The sequence below is a fragment of the Temnothorax nylanderi genome, unplaced genomic scaffold (genome assembly GCF_030848795.1).
Source record: "Temnothorax nylanderi isolate EJ_2023f unplaced genomic scaffold, tnyl_v1.0 TNYL_tig0244_pilon, whole genome shotgun sequence".
In the NCBI taxonomy this organism is placed as follows: domain Eukaryota; kingdom Metazoa; phylum Arthropoda; class Insecta; order Hymenoptera; family Formicidae; genus Temnothorax; species Temnothorax nylanderi.
Genome location: NW_027249306.1, coordinates 225,692 through 240,409, shown reverse-complemented (window position 1 = coordinate 240,409; position 14,718 = coordinate 225,692). Strand labels below are relative to the sequence as shown.

Sequence of the window (14,718 nt, the reverse complement as noted above, 5' to 3'; positions counted from 1 at the left end):
GCTGGCGTCCGATACGTAAACTCACGACACGATACTTTCTTACGATTACACTTTGACTTTCATACGACGCCGTGTCGACGTTTGACGTAATACGGTCGTCACGTCGCGATACTCCGCGGGGGAAGTTATTAAAAAGATATGTATGTCGTAACGCACCTACCATCGACACGCATATGACACATCGGGGGGAACTGCGAATTAATATTAATATGACCGAGGCGCCGCCGACTCGCTGGGGAATCGAAGGAAGTGGTCTGTGAAATTTTGAGACTCCATCTCGACGATCCTAAAACGAGGGAAAATTGCATTCCGCGCTTTTGTCAACTCCCGTATGAATCGCGGAAATCTGTCGCCCACGGGAGTCTTCTAATTAAAATTTCCGGCCGGTGAATTGCCCCTGCGTTTAGAATTATTAATTAATTCAAGCAAGTTCCATGTCGACTGATTGCGCGTGTGCACGCATGGAAAATATTTATGCACATTACACAATTCATCTTTTTTAATTGATATTTTCCATCAATCAAGAATAGGTATCTGCCGAAATATTTGCAGCAAAAAAAAAATAAATTATAAAAAATAGAAGTAAATACTTCCATCAATCACATACGTCCGTTAAAGCAACTTATTGTTAATTATTATTCTTCCTATAAAAAGATTTTACGGTGCACATCCATGTGAACAAAGATTTTTCCCGATACGCGCATTTTCACGCATAGGTATATATACGTTACATATTCTGTCCTGAGGCAGTGGCTTTCGTGGAACGGGGACGCATAATGCGCTCTATGAACACAATTTACAAGCGGCATATAAGAGTGAGCGGATGGGGTTCGGCTACGATTACGAAGGGCAAGTCCACCTGGGTATTACGGCAATAATCGTATAACAAAGAGCGGGGGAGCTCGAGTAGGGTCACCTGATGGTCCTTCCGGGTTGAGTATGGGTGTGGTTTGTTAGCGGCCAAGTTTTTCGACGTGTCAAGAGGGAAGTGCCGGAGGAAGCGAGAGATCGCGCGTCCGCTATATGCGAAATTTACATCACGATAAAAATTGTTAACATCGGATCTCGTAAAATCAAAAGTTATAGGATATTAAATTTATGAAAAACGTAAAAATTTATATATTTTAATAAGAAGCATCCCCGAGATAAATAAATAAACCGCGGTTACGCGACATATGAATGACAGACAAAAAATATTAAAAGAAAAAAAAAACATTACAAAATCTGGTAATCCGGACTGAATAAAATATTATTTTAAACTAATTGTAAGTCACAATTCAACAAAATATCAAGATATACACGTGCCAGTTACGCTATCAAAATCGGAATAAAGAAACATCAGAAAATGCGCGAGGGGCCAATTAAAAGGTTCGCTTCGTATATGAGGCGCGATTAATAACAGTCGTAATCATGATACAACGGCGGTGTGTTTTATCAACGCGCGATTTTCCGTGGCAAGCCGATGCAAGCAAAATATTTAGCCAGGCGCGCCCAACGCGTGAATAGGAGGAATCGGAGTCGCGCTGCTATCTATATGACGCGCATTAATTAACTTAATGAAATACGGAAACGTATATAGCATAATGACAGCGAGCGCATAAGCATAATTCGCAATATGTTGAACAATACCGTGCCTGGATAACTTTGCGTATGAGATTACACCTCCGTGCGCCGTTTATACGAGCTTCCTCACAATCGAGCCGACGGCACAGCGAAGTTTTACCCACTTCTCTCGGGGGGTAGGAGCTAGTACTTGTCCGAAATGGTTAATACAGCAGGACGCGGCACTAAATATAAGCTTGATTTATCATCGAGGGGTTATTATTAAATTCGGTTAGACCGTTCTTCCGTCCAAACTAAGTTTAAATCTCTTTCTTTCTTTCTTTCTTTCTTTCTTTCTCTTTCTTTCGTGTTCGTCTGGCCCGAATAAAAACGAGGATAACAACATCGGTGTGTGTGAGAGTGTGAGAGAGAGAGGGAGAGAGAGACAGGGGGTAGGGAGCGAGAGAGGGAGAACCAATGAGAAAGAAAACGTTCGGAAGAGTAAAGCAAGCCGACGAATTTATTAACTTTAAAAGCTGCCAACAATGCCATCCTGTTGGAGGCGCTTTCATGGCTTTACGACCCGGTCCACCTCATCCCTCCCCAATCTATCTCACCCCTAACCTCACCGTGTAGCTTCTGATCCCCTCCCTTTGCCGTCCCGCGAGCCACGATGCGCAACTTATAATTTTCTTTGAAGCTTCGCAGCTTATCGATCGGGTTCTATGATTGGAATTTATAATAACCTTCGATCTGAGTGCCGTTTCACCGCGCGGTCGCCCGGATGCAATGAGAATGACGGAAGAGGGGGTTGCACTTTCCGGGTTTCATCATATCGTCCCGACCATCGCCGGTGAGGAGCCAATAATTGAGTCACAAAGATTTAGTTTCCTACTTTTGGTATCTTCGGTACCGCGCGCCGCGGTGAAAGAAGAATGGCAATTATGGCATTACCGTCATTACGTTTCTTGATCATTGATGCTGCTTTGTGATAAATGAAATTAATTTTTGGTTTCGCATATTTTAAAAACTATGGGAATGATATATATATATATATTTTTTTCTTCTGGAATACTGAAATCACAGATTTAATATGTACTTTCTTTTATGTATGGAATTCATTGGTATCATTGATTAATTTGAATTTTTAATAATGACTGAACCACCAATGGTTTCATAAATTATAAAAAATATTGGATATTATTATAAATAAATAAAGAGATATTACCGTAAGTAAATTTTACATTCATAAAAATCAATTCACAAAGAATAAAATTTTATTCTTCATCATAAAGTAATACTGATTCTTTATACTGTTCTTTTCGCCATCACATTTTTTTTTTAAATTTCGTTACTTTATCACATTCTTTTTCAATAAAATTTCAATTTGTTCTATTAAAGTCTATCATAAAAATGTATGTACAAAATTAATACATTCTATACTAGCTAATGTATTCATCTAACAAAACCTATTCTAACGATTCTGTTTATTGAAAAAGAATAATTATATAGAATCTGAAAGTTTTCTCGTACGTCACGATTGGTAAAATAGTATATCCGCTTGATAACCATTTCGTATAAAATGCAAAAACATGGAAACCCCAGAATTGATTTGTTTCGATGAATAAGGGTAGGGTGAATTGAGCCAGTCGCGTTCCTGGAAACTATAACACTTTACAACAACCACCTATTTTGTTCCTTCGTCGAATAATCTTGTCGATAAATCGAAAAAACTCCTTTGTGCTTCACGGTAACAAATGACGCATATATTTTATAGGTAATCTTTATCGTACCCTACCCTATAGTATTCAAATAATATTTTGCTATTGTTTATTGTAATAATTTAATACCCTCTTATATACTAATAAATATCCGACAACACAAATTTCATGACATTAATGTTATCCTCTTCTAAATATTAATAAAATAAACTTTATGATAAATTATTATGATTATTTGACATTAACAGATATCAATATTTCGAAATTTGCATAAATTTTTACAATTTTTATTTTTAATTTTTATTAGAGCTATAAAAATATATTATATAGATAGCTATTACTCTTGACAATGATGTTAATTTTTGTTACTATCTGGAAAAGTTTACACAAGGTTATGTATTAATGTCTAAACACAAAGTCTATTTTTAATGGCAATATTATCAATAATATCGCAGTCAAATTGTTCAATATATTTTTGTTTGATTAAAACATTATTAGTACATCATATAGTCAATTATTTATTAGTATTTACTATAAAATAATCAGTATTTGCACATCGAGATTTCTGCTCTAATTATCGATAGCCAAACGTGTGCGATGCGATAAATACTGCTATCGCACGATTATGATAAATTGTAATCTCATCGTTACTACTGACCATTTATCGAATTTCATTCCTCGCACAGATACAGTTGTAAATAATGAGCCACGAAATTTCAGGTCGGAAAGATAAATTGCAGTTGTCACGCGTTGGAAGTTCGAGCGCGCCGCGCCGCACCGACTGCGGCAAGTTTACCCCGAAGAAGATTCCTAAAAGAAAATATTACGTCCGGTTGATCCCAATATTTTTCACCGCGTAAAGGAGCAATAAGTATAGAACACCAATCCAACTTATCTATAGAGAACTACATGAAATGATTAAAAAACAGAAGAAAATTATTAAGACAAATTTAAAAACTGTATGTGTGTGTGTGATTGAAATATAAATAAAATATAATCCTAGATAAATAACCAATTTTTATTTTTTATTTTAATCTCCATAGATAATCAAAAGTTTGTACGTATATATATATATATATGTATATATATATATATATATAACTATTGTTTCTATAAATATATTAATTGCTGTATATATTTATATATACGAAATAAATCAATTTTATTCGCATTACTGACAAAGTTTGAAGCCAAAAGTATTTCATTGTTTCACATTCAAAGCTATTGCCAAATTTGCAATTAAATGTTTCCAGTAACCACAAAATACACCGTGTTAATGCCTTGTTGTTGACACTACCGAGTTAATTGCTTCATTATCTCATTTCCCCCGCGTAAAATATTTTACAATAATTATTACGGCAATTTCCGTATGTGTGGCGCTAATTAAACCGGATTAATTCCCGGCGCGAACATAATACGTCAAACTATTGGGGTTTTTGTCGTATTAGAAAAAATAAGAAATGAGAGAGGTGGCGGAATGGCGTTTTGCAAATTTCGCGTTTAAGGGTTTCCCGAATCCGGTGGCTAACTATTCAGTACGACGTGGCGCGATGTTTCACACAAGACGAATTGCAGTTGTTACGTGGCCAAAGTTCCTGCAGAGAGAGAGCGGACGACCGCGGTCAGCCGCACTGGAAAATGAATCCTCCAGGAATATATTACACCTACCTGTTCTAGCCGCCGCTACAAGCACTAAAATCCCACAGCAAGCTGTTAAGAAAGCCACGATAAAAAGTGCCGGTCACGAGACGCAACGTACAAAGGATTGTGACTTACTGCGCGGGAGAGTTGTAACGCAAGAACATCAAATTTTTCAGTAGAAATGAAAAACGCAAAGTTTTCCCACTTGGTGCCGCAAACACGGAGTCTTTACGATCCTACAAAGTTTCTATTTTTATCGGAAATCTCTCGGACACCACTGCTAAATATAAATCCAATTTCTTCTCCATCGTCATCTTCTCCACGTCTTACATAAATTTAATAACTTTATCATTTAACATTATCAATTGATAATACAATACATTTACAAAAAGATTAACGTTTCTAGACGTAGAAATATCTCGAGCGAAACATCAAGTTGGCTTATTATAATGTATGACACGCGCAACATTGCGGACGCAAGATGAATTGCGGTGGTTGAGTGATAATTTCGTATCGTAACATAAACGCTAATGCGAACGCGTGACACCCGGGTGTCTGGCACGAATCTCGGGACGGGCACGGTCAGCGCAGTAAAACAATGGCTGCGGGGATTCGTTTGCTAGACTTCCGAATTCAAGAATAATGGCCTCGTGAACGGTGCTTCACACAAGACGAATTGCAGATGTCACGCCGCCGAGGTTCCGGCGCAGCGCGGCGCAACGGCTCCACGGTCAACGGCGCTCGAAAATGAATCCTCGAGGAAGATATTATATCCGCCTGATCCCGATCCATTCCGGCGGACAAGAGAATGATGTAAGAAGGCACAAGGGGTTGCCGGTGTGTGCCGTCACGAGGAGCGAGAAGGACGGAGAGACGCGCGGGTGAGGGCTGGGAAGAGGCCGGCTTTACGGGGATACCGAGTAAATGCCCCATGAATGAACGATGAGCCTTGGGGCCGACCGTCCTACCCCCCCGTCTTTGCCCCCGCGCTTGCCCCTATTGCTACTCCTGTACGTTCGTCACCCCTTGCGAATTCGAATCGGATTTCAAGTCGGTGTCTCGTGCGCGCTCCGTGGAATTGCGATTAGAATCGTCGTAGGACCGGATCCATATTACATTCTCGCGAGGACGACACTCCCCCTCCCCCCACCCCTCACCTCCAACGTCTCGCGGGCCGTAATGAGATTAATGCAAGGAAACGAAAATAGATGCGCGAGCAAACGAGAGGAGAGCCCGAGTAAGGTGACACCGCCAGGCTCGATGTCACGGGAGTCCTCGATCTTCATGGCATAGGATTAACGGCGGAAAAAGTCAATGTACGCAGGATTTACTAAAGACGAGAGCTCGGGAGCTAATGTGTAAATATTCGACGCGCGACTCGATTAAATGTTTCGCCAACATATTGTTTCGACTCGCGGCACCGCAGTTCATGACGCTTCGCTATTAATATTAATCCGCTCGTTCCACGACAGACAATATACGAATGAATATCATAAATTATGAGTGACATTATAAATTGTAATATCGCGATTATACAGACAGGTTCGTGTAAATATTTTAATTATATGCAATCGACAAAAGCGCGCTGGTCACGCTTTTGCGAATCGTCGACAGGTTGCGAGGTCAAGTCCGACAGCTTTACCGAAGTAAAGCGTGATGTTTAATTGAGAGTGACTTTTTTCAGCTTCCGCCGTCCGCGTCGGTATGGAATGCCCACCATTCCTTCCATTACAGCGCCGGGGAGTAAGTGGCAATGTAAAACGTAAGGCTCGATAGCGCCTGAATAATTCAGAAGTCAACGAGACGTTGCACTTCCGTTATTGGAGCAACAAATCCGCGACGCATTAGCAAACAGAAATAGACTTTTACGGGCCGTTGGTTCTTTTGGAGCGTGCGGAGGAAAAACTTTTTGTCCATTTCCGAGATTTTAAAAATACAAATCAAGTAAGGAAAGCGCCACTCAGCAAACATTACAATGCCGTTAATGCTGGCACTCGCATAAAATAGTCAGCAACCTAAGTAATTGCATCGATGTTTATGCTGGCTCTTGCATTAAAAAAAGTAAAATTTAATTCAAACCTATTAATTTACATTGAAAAGAAGTGTTCAGAATTCAGAAATTTTTTTTACGTATGTTTCTCCATAAAGGTTTTTAATCTTCCCCGGATTCTTTAAATTATACCGGTTATTTGAAATCCGGAGCAAAATTAACATCGCAAACTTTTTTTGATAATGATGAACCGTCTTATAGAGCACAGAAACAATTACGTCGTACCAGCAAAATTACCTCGCACGTGAGGCATTGCCTCGCGTAAGGTAACACGAATTACAGGAAACGGGATTAAATTGAAAGAAATAGTCGGGGATCGGCTTTACGCGTCAATCCCCATTAAACTTCAATTCCCCTACGAGCGCGCGAGGTGAGTCCAAGCCCATAAAAATACGAAGTGAGCAGGGCGAACGTGAGGCAAGCGAAAGGGGAGACACTGAGTACAAGAAGAATAAGAAAAATAGATCACGAGAATCACTGCGATGGTAGCATTGTGGCAGTGGTGCCGGCTGGAATACGTTACTCCGGCGATTGACAGATTCTGCTGACTGATAACTCGAAGCGTCGGCTGGCTGGGATTTCCAGAGAACTGCGAAAGGCAACCTGGGAGTGCGGAAGGAGAGGGAATAGAGAAAAAGAGAGAGAGAGAGAGAGAGAGAGAGAGAGAGAAAGAGAAGGCGCGGGTAGCTAAAGAAGTAAGGATTGACGCATGAAAGATTCATGGCCCGCACCGATGGCCACATCAGAAATGCCACGAGGCGAGTCTCCGGCTCGATTCTCCTTTTCTCGAAGCTGCCGAAAGGTATCTCGAATTGCCGGCCCAGTCGCCTTTACTCGCTACCTCGCTTAAACGTCCTGGGCCCGTTAAATCCGTTTAGGTAATCGTGCCGCGTCGTCGTCGGCTGATTAGCTGTCCGGAAACGAAAATCGCAGCGGAAAGAAGGGAGCAAGGGAGAAAGAGAGAGAGAAAGAAAAAAAGAAAGAAAAAGCTAAAGAGGGAAAATTCGGCGAGAGGAATCAAGACGTCTCTCCTTGCTCGTGGCCTCTTATCGTAGAGAACGATACACGTATATTGGTCCCAGGAGAAGGAACAAAGTTCGTGTACGTGTGCCCAAATGCTGCTATGGTGGCCGAAGTTGCATCCGTGTGAGAGTGTACCGCTGCCGTGTTTCTCCCGGAGTTACGTGCGGGGCTTTGAAAATGGCCGACGCTCTTATGAATTGGCATTAGAGGATAATTACGATGGTGATCCCAGGACGACGATATATTACGCCGTAACGCGAGCTCGGACGGAGGGTGCGCGATCAGGAGCAATAAACATGTAAGGAGTCATGATGCCTTCAAATTGATTTAGGATACGTAATGTTGACATTTTTGCCAGATCACCAACCACATTCGATAGAAAGATAAAAGTGAAGGAAGAAAGTAGGTGCGGCATGTATCGCTCTCTTTGAAGTTAACACATAAAAAGCTTGTATACTAATACAATCTAACTTAAAAATTTGCATACTGTTGGCACATAATTTGCATCGGACTTAAGAATTATTACTGTGTTTTACTTTCTATAATATAATATTTATAATCACAATAAAAAATATAAATTTTATTTTTGTTGAAATAGCGTGTCTCGAATTCGAGTAGTTCATTGATTTTTGTTTACCGTTGATCGATTGCGTTATATCAACTCTCTTTCGTGATATTCTTTCTTCGAAGGTTTTCATTCGCCTTCTGAAGCTACCTACGCTCAACGTACTCACAATACAATAATAGCACAAAGAGTGAATGAGAGAGAGAGAGAAAGAGGGGGAGGGGGGAGACAGAGAGAGAGAGGAGAGAGAGAGAAGTGTAATGGTTCGACGGTGATTTGTGGAGGGCGCAAAGTTGATTCAGGGGTGAGAACGGCACAGCTTTCGGCCGACGAAAATGAGCTCTAAATCAGGGATGCCTGGGAAAACGGGTGTAACAAAAAGACCGGCAGGAATACGCGGCCCATGAGATAGCGTAGGGAGCGGGACGCGAGGTTGAAGGAGAGAAAAGTAGGATGAGTCGGCGAAAAGGTGAAGACGCGCATCCTTCGCAGCCAGGAGAACCTAGAAGGATTTGCCACTCGAAAATCGGCGCGAGTGGAAAATAGGACGAGAAAGACAGAAGAAGCGACTGAGAGAGAGAAAGAGAGAGAGAGAGAGAGAGAGAGAGAGAGAGAGAGAGAGAGAGAGAGAGAGAGAGAGAGAGAGAGAGAGAGAGAGAGAGAGAGAGAGAGAGAGAGAGAGAGAGAGAGAGAGAGAGAGAGAGAGAGAGAGAGAGAGAGAGAGAGAGAGAGAGAGAGAGAGAGAGAGAGAGAAGAGGAGACGAGAAAACGAGGGACTGGTTAGAGCAATGTGGCTGTCAGTAAGCCGCATCGAAGCGAAAAATACGGTTTTTATCTTTAAGTAGGACCTGGTAATTGCGTAATTAATTACGGCTTTTATCCCGCGGCCAACGTCTCGCGGCGAGACGGGGGTAACTTACCTACTTTGCCGGCCCGGCCGGCACCTGGGCGATCGTGATTTACGTTCGCCTCGGTAATTAACATAGATAGAGACCGGTGCCTCGTACCACCCCCTCCCCCTCCCCCCTCTCTCTCTCGACTCCTGTTCCCCGCTACTATTTCCCTTGTCTACCGTCTCGCCCATCCTCCGTCCACCATCATGGCCTCCTTATCGGGCCGCACGACATCTAAACCCCGAGATCGCGCCAGACTTCTTTCTGCGAATGGAGGGAGTCATTCTGGAAAGCTCTCGGAGCTCTTTTCCCATGCAATTGTACCAAGAACGATAGCCAAACTGTCTCCAAACTTGCTCGAGCTCTCCTTATTCCACATGAATACTTTTTAACCGATTTACAATGCCTCCTCGAGAGATTCGGATCAAACTTCAAAAGTGTGCTCTCCAACGAATACGGAGTATTCATTACGAAAAAAAAGTGACAATTCTTATTCGGATACTCAGTTAATTTATATTTAGCGTTAATTGGCATTGATAAAATTAATCCTAAAAACCTCTCGATGTACAAATATAATAATTTATAAATAAAATATTTATCATATATTATAAGATATAATTTATGTAAAAATATAAATAGCTCAAAAAAATAAAAAAATGACTGTAAAATCTATAACATTCATCTAATATATTTATCCAGTTTTTTGTCTCAGACTATTTTAATTTTCCACAACCTTCTTCTTCAACGCAATCCGGATTATCGCGAGATAGAAGCGTCGGTCAGATTAACATTACGGCAAAGGAAGCGGCTATGTAGGACGTACTTTTAGCGGAGAGCAGAAGATCTCTCGGGTAAATTTCCGGCGAGAATTCTCCTCTTCGCTCGGCCATATTTCTTCGTAAGTATTCATACGAGAGAGAGTCCTCCATCCTCTCGAACATTCGGTAAAACTTTTATTGTTCCTCAGCTGTCGGTGTTCATCATCGACGGGACGGTGTGCTAGTGCGCTAGGTGCATATATGTCCTTGTTGGTGCGTGCGAGGGAGAAGTGCAGGCGGACGAAGTAGAACGGTCGAAAGTTTCGTGAGAGAAAAACGACGCGGTAGACTCGAGTGAGCGGACAGTGTTACGCGTCCGAAAAGACGTCCAGGAAGAAGTTGGAGTCTTAATGCCGACGTTAGATCTCTTCATCTTCGACAAATCCTCCGAGTCTTGGGGAAGGCATCCGGCAAAATTTCGCCCATCGCAGATGATCGCACGTCGAAAAGAGTCGTTTGTAACGTTCGCGACCCTAGATAATCTACGGAAGCTGAAGATGCATGACGACGAATGGCGCGATCCGAACGAAGGGAATGAGATTCGCGGATGAATAATTAGCGCGAGAAGTGAAAAATTCTTACCAACGATGAGAAGATTGTAATTACGGGAGAGATAAGATAAAGAATGAATAAAGTTTTCTAATCGCCTCTATGGAAACACATTAAAGTGGAATAATATAGAGAAATAGCAACGAAGATAACAAGCAGATAGCAATTGAGGTTACTCAAATACTCGCAAGTTTACATTTTGATATATTCGTCGGGGAATGTTATTCCATTTGCAAATTATGCTTCTGTGAGCTACACGGCTCGGTCGTACGACCAATATTTGGGAAACATTCAAGGGCAGCCAAATTAATCACTATAATTTAACATATGGAGCGGCCTGTGAGATTGAATTGTATTTAAGACGATAAAATTACAAGAGATGTGATTGGAAATCTCAGACGAGACAGTATTTCAATGACAATTTGAAATTGAAATCGCAATTAAAGTTTTCAAAGAAGCGCTCGAGCGTCTTCGGGCACTGTCTTGGGTGAGCAGGAACATAAGTACTTGCCGAAGTACTTACGTACACAAGGGAGAGAAAGAGAGAGAAGTAAGGTCAATGTGGATGGCTGACGTCCGATAACTGAATTTCCCCGTGTCTCCCCGGTGTTTCCTTGATCGATCGCGAGTTAGTCGAAGATCAAAAGTCGAAAAATTCTCGCCGTGTGGGTGGGCAAAGTCCCCAGTCCAATTTGATTTGCAAGCAAAGTACGCCATGGAACTGCTCGACGAGAGAGATCAGCAGGGCGAAGGGACCTGACCGGGAGGAGGAAACCCGGCCATCCCGGGGAAGGATGGGGAACGAAAAGAGGACAGAGGGACAACGACGAAAACGAGAAGAAAGATCTCGTGTTAAAAAACGCGGACGAGGCAGAGGTTAAGGAGAGCTGCACGCGTTCGAAATCTCAAGCAGATCTCATCGCGTCGTCTTCGTTCGCCTAACGGTTACCTTCGTTTGTAGTCGTTTAACTTGCCCCCTCTCCCCCTCGAACCTCTCCCGTCTGAACAATTCCCGAGGGTACATCCGCGACCACTACGTCTTAACCCCGCACTCGAACTCGTCCCCTCTTCTTTATTTCGGTCGCTCTCTGGCACGACGCCCGATATGATTTTACGACGTCCTGATGAGCTGTTGCGATAAGAGGTAGAGTGGCTCGTCTTTCATTCATTACTATTCATTATATTGGTATACGCGATGCGTGATGCTAAGTTAGGGTTAAACGAGTTTAGACATTTAATTAACAAAATATCGCATGCATTAATAAAAAAGTGAGAAATGGTCATAAATCGTAACTTCCAAACTTATCGTTGTTAAAAGAGGTCATCTATATAACTTTGTCAAACAGTATTCGATAGACTTGAGACATATCACGTACATGATATATAGTGAAGCGATAAAGCCGGAAACGTAGTTTTCGTCTAAACTTAGTAGAGAGACAGGGAAAGCTGTTTGTATCCAGTCCGAGTACGACGTGTGTCACTGAATCGAAGATAAGCATTAGGAGCGACCTACTCGATATCTTATGCTGCACACATGCGCGCGATAGAGAAGTCCGATTCGCGTCACGCGTCCGAAACTTGAAAGTGCTATCCTCGATCCCGTTTTTGCCCCACGATCCCGCCCGCATCGTCGCTCGGTCGGTCGGCAGCGGCAATTCTTGCGACTTCGCATGCGAGAAAAGTTATCGGGGATAATAAATTCCAGGACGGGGGACGGGACGGGGAGTTCGGGACGAAATCCCGGACGATCCGAAACGATCGGCCTAGCCTGCAAAGCCAGAAACAATTTTAAAGCTCCGGAGTTAGAAGCTCCGAGAAAAGAAACCGAGCATAATGCGCCCGCGGCGAGGGAGATGCGGGGCAAAAGGGGGAGACAAGAAGAAGAAATTACATCGTTTGAATACACGCTTCATATCACCGAGAGACTTTTAGCGAGCTGCGATACGGAGGGGGCTGCTAGTGACTAGCGTTATCCGCCAAGCGGACACAAGGAGGGCGACGTCGCGACGTCGCGACGTCGCGTGCGTGAGTGCGAGGCAGACGACGCGGTGCGGCGCGGCGCGGCGCGGCGCGGAGCGGAGCGGAGAGGAGAGGAGAAGAGAAAGAGAGTTTGGGGGCGCGCTTGCCACTTGTGCCTAGGTGTATATCTTGGCCGAGACATGAAAAATGCATCTAACGGCCCTCGAGGCACTTCGCCATTCAAGTCCACGGCTATCCTCCTGCCAACCTGCCACCACTTTTCAGATCAAAAGTTACCTGTTCGCGTAACTTTCCCGTGCGCCGTCTACCCCCCGCCAACACCAACACACCACCACCATTATCAGGCATCGCCGCCCCCTCCCCGCCGGCTCCTCCTCCCTTCCGCCCAGGAAAAGCCTCTGCCTACCTCTCGCTTAACAAAGCACGCAAAACTCTATTACACACCGGCGCATCCCCGGCTTATGTATTTACCCGATGCGACGTTAGGTACGTACCTACATGAGCGTGAAACGTTCTCCGCGTTCGACGTGCCGTAACGCCTACCGACCGGTTGCGTGGATTACTTTCGCGGTTTTAACCGAATATCTGTGTTGGTCGCCGAAAACCGACAGGTTCCGTCGTGAATAAATAAAATTAATTATCTCCCCAGTGTTTTATGTGATAAGACAAATCGCATATTAATTCCAGAATAAATAATAACTCTCTAGTTATGTAACTTTTGTAGCAAACGTATGCAAGTTGCTAACAGCAATGTAGAGAATTGCATGTAGCAATTTTTAAGTGAAAAACAAATTCTATCTCGTTCAAATAAGTGTATAAGTACTAATGACCGCTGTAAACTTGGACCACTTATATTCTGTCGGCTTTTTCTAACAATTACTAATTCGCTTTCCACCGCCACGATATAACGCCGTTATCGAAAGAATAAAGAATTTAATTCTTGCGGAAGGGCATGATTAAGCGAGTTATATGTCACGCGAAAAATTCGAGGGTGATTAACTTACTTCTTGCTCAGTCACTATCAATCTTCCGTTTTTGAGGGAATTAGCTCCTTAGGAAAATGTATAAACACACTTGCTTACCTGTAACAGAAAAAAATATTGACATAAATATATGTGTTGTCAAATGACATATTTATAGGTAAAGTGTGGGTGACTTCACAAAGAATTTCTATATGCACAAACATTTCTTTCGCTGTCTATTGAATACAAATCTTTTTAAGATTATGTTGAATTTTATAACATAAACAAAATAATAAAAAGTTATAAAAATACTGTAAAAGCTGTAAAATCTAAAGCACATTTAAATATCTATTAAAATATAATCATGTTCATAGAAATAGCCGCGTTTCAGAAGATTTAATTAAACGTTGTATGAACATTCAGAAGATTGTATATATGCTAAGCCATGCAGTTAAGAGTTAAGATAGCATTTATTTGCGGATTTCTGCAGAATGCAAATTGACGGAATACACCCAGTCCATTTTCACGTTACACCCTCTTTTTCTTCTCTCGCTGTTACGAACGCGAGGAAATACATTGCCACGGCGCTCCTAGTCGCTAATTTTTAGCGAAGGTGGCTTTTAAAGACCACCGTCTGTTATTACAGTATACACATTACCCTAATGATACCTGTCATACGCATTACATAATTAACATCGGCGCGATACGTTTGTTCATCGCTGGCGCTCTCGGTACAGATATAGCTATAGCGGAAGGGAACTAATCACCATTTCACGCTATTATTCGCAGTCTCTAATTTACTGTGTATTTAACCAATTATTCATCAGAGAACTGTTGTTAAGACTGCTACTTCCATTCCCGCCGACTTACATTCGTTCACAATAGAATAAAAGATAACGTTTCGATGATATCTCTATCGTATTACCCTTCTCACTTTTATTTCTGAAGAGAATGTCTAACAACAACGTCCATTT

General features: G+C 42.3%; 1 long non-coding RNA gene across 1 annotated transcript in view; it reads right to left on the bottom strand.

The window, feature by feature from the left end:
* LOC139779837 (uncharacterized) overlaps positions 1 to 13,858 on the bottom strand; it is a 46,928-nt gene extending 33,070 nt beyond the window's left edge. The window contains exon 1 of the long non-coding RNA XR_011720026.1: positions 13,787 to 13,858. This is a non-coding gene — a long non-coding RNA (uncharacterized lncRNA). The remainder of the gene's footprint in view (positions 1 to 13,786) is intronic.
* Positions 13,859 to 14,718: the final 860 nt, after the last annotated feature.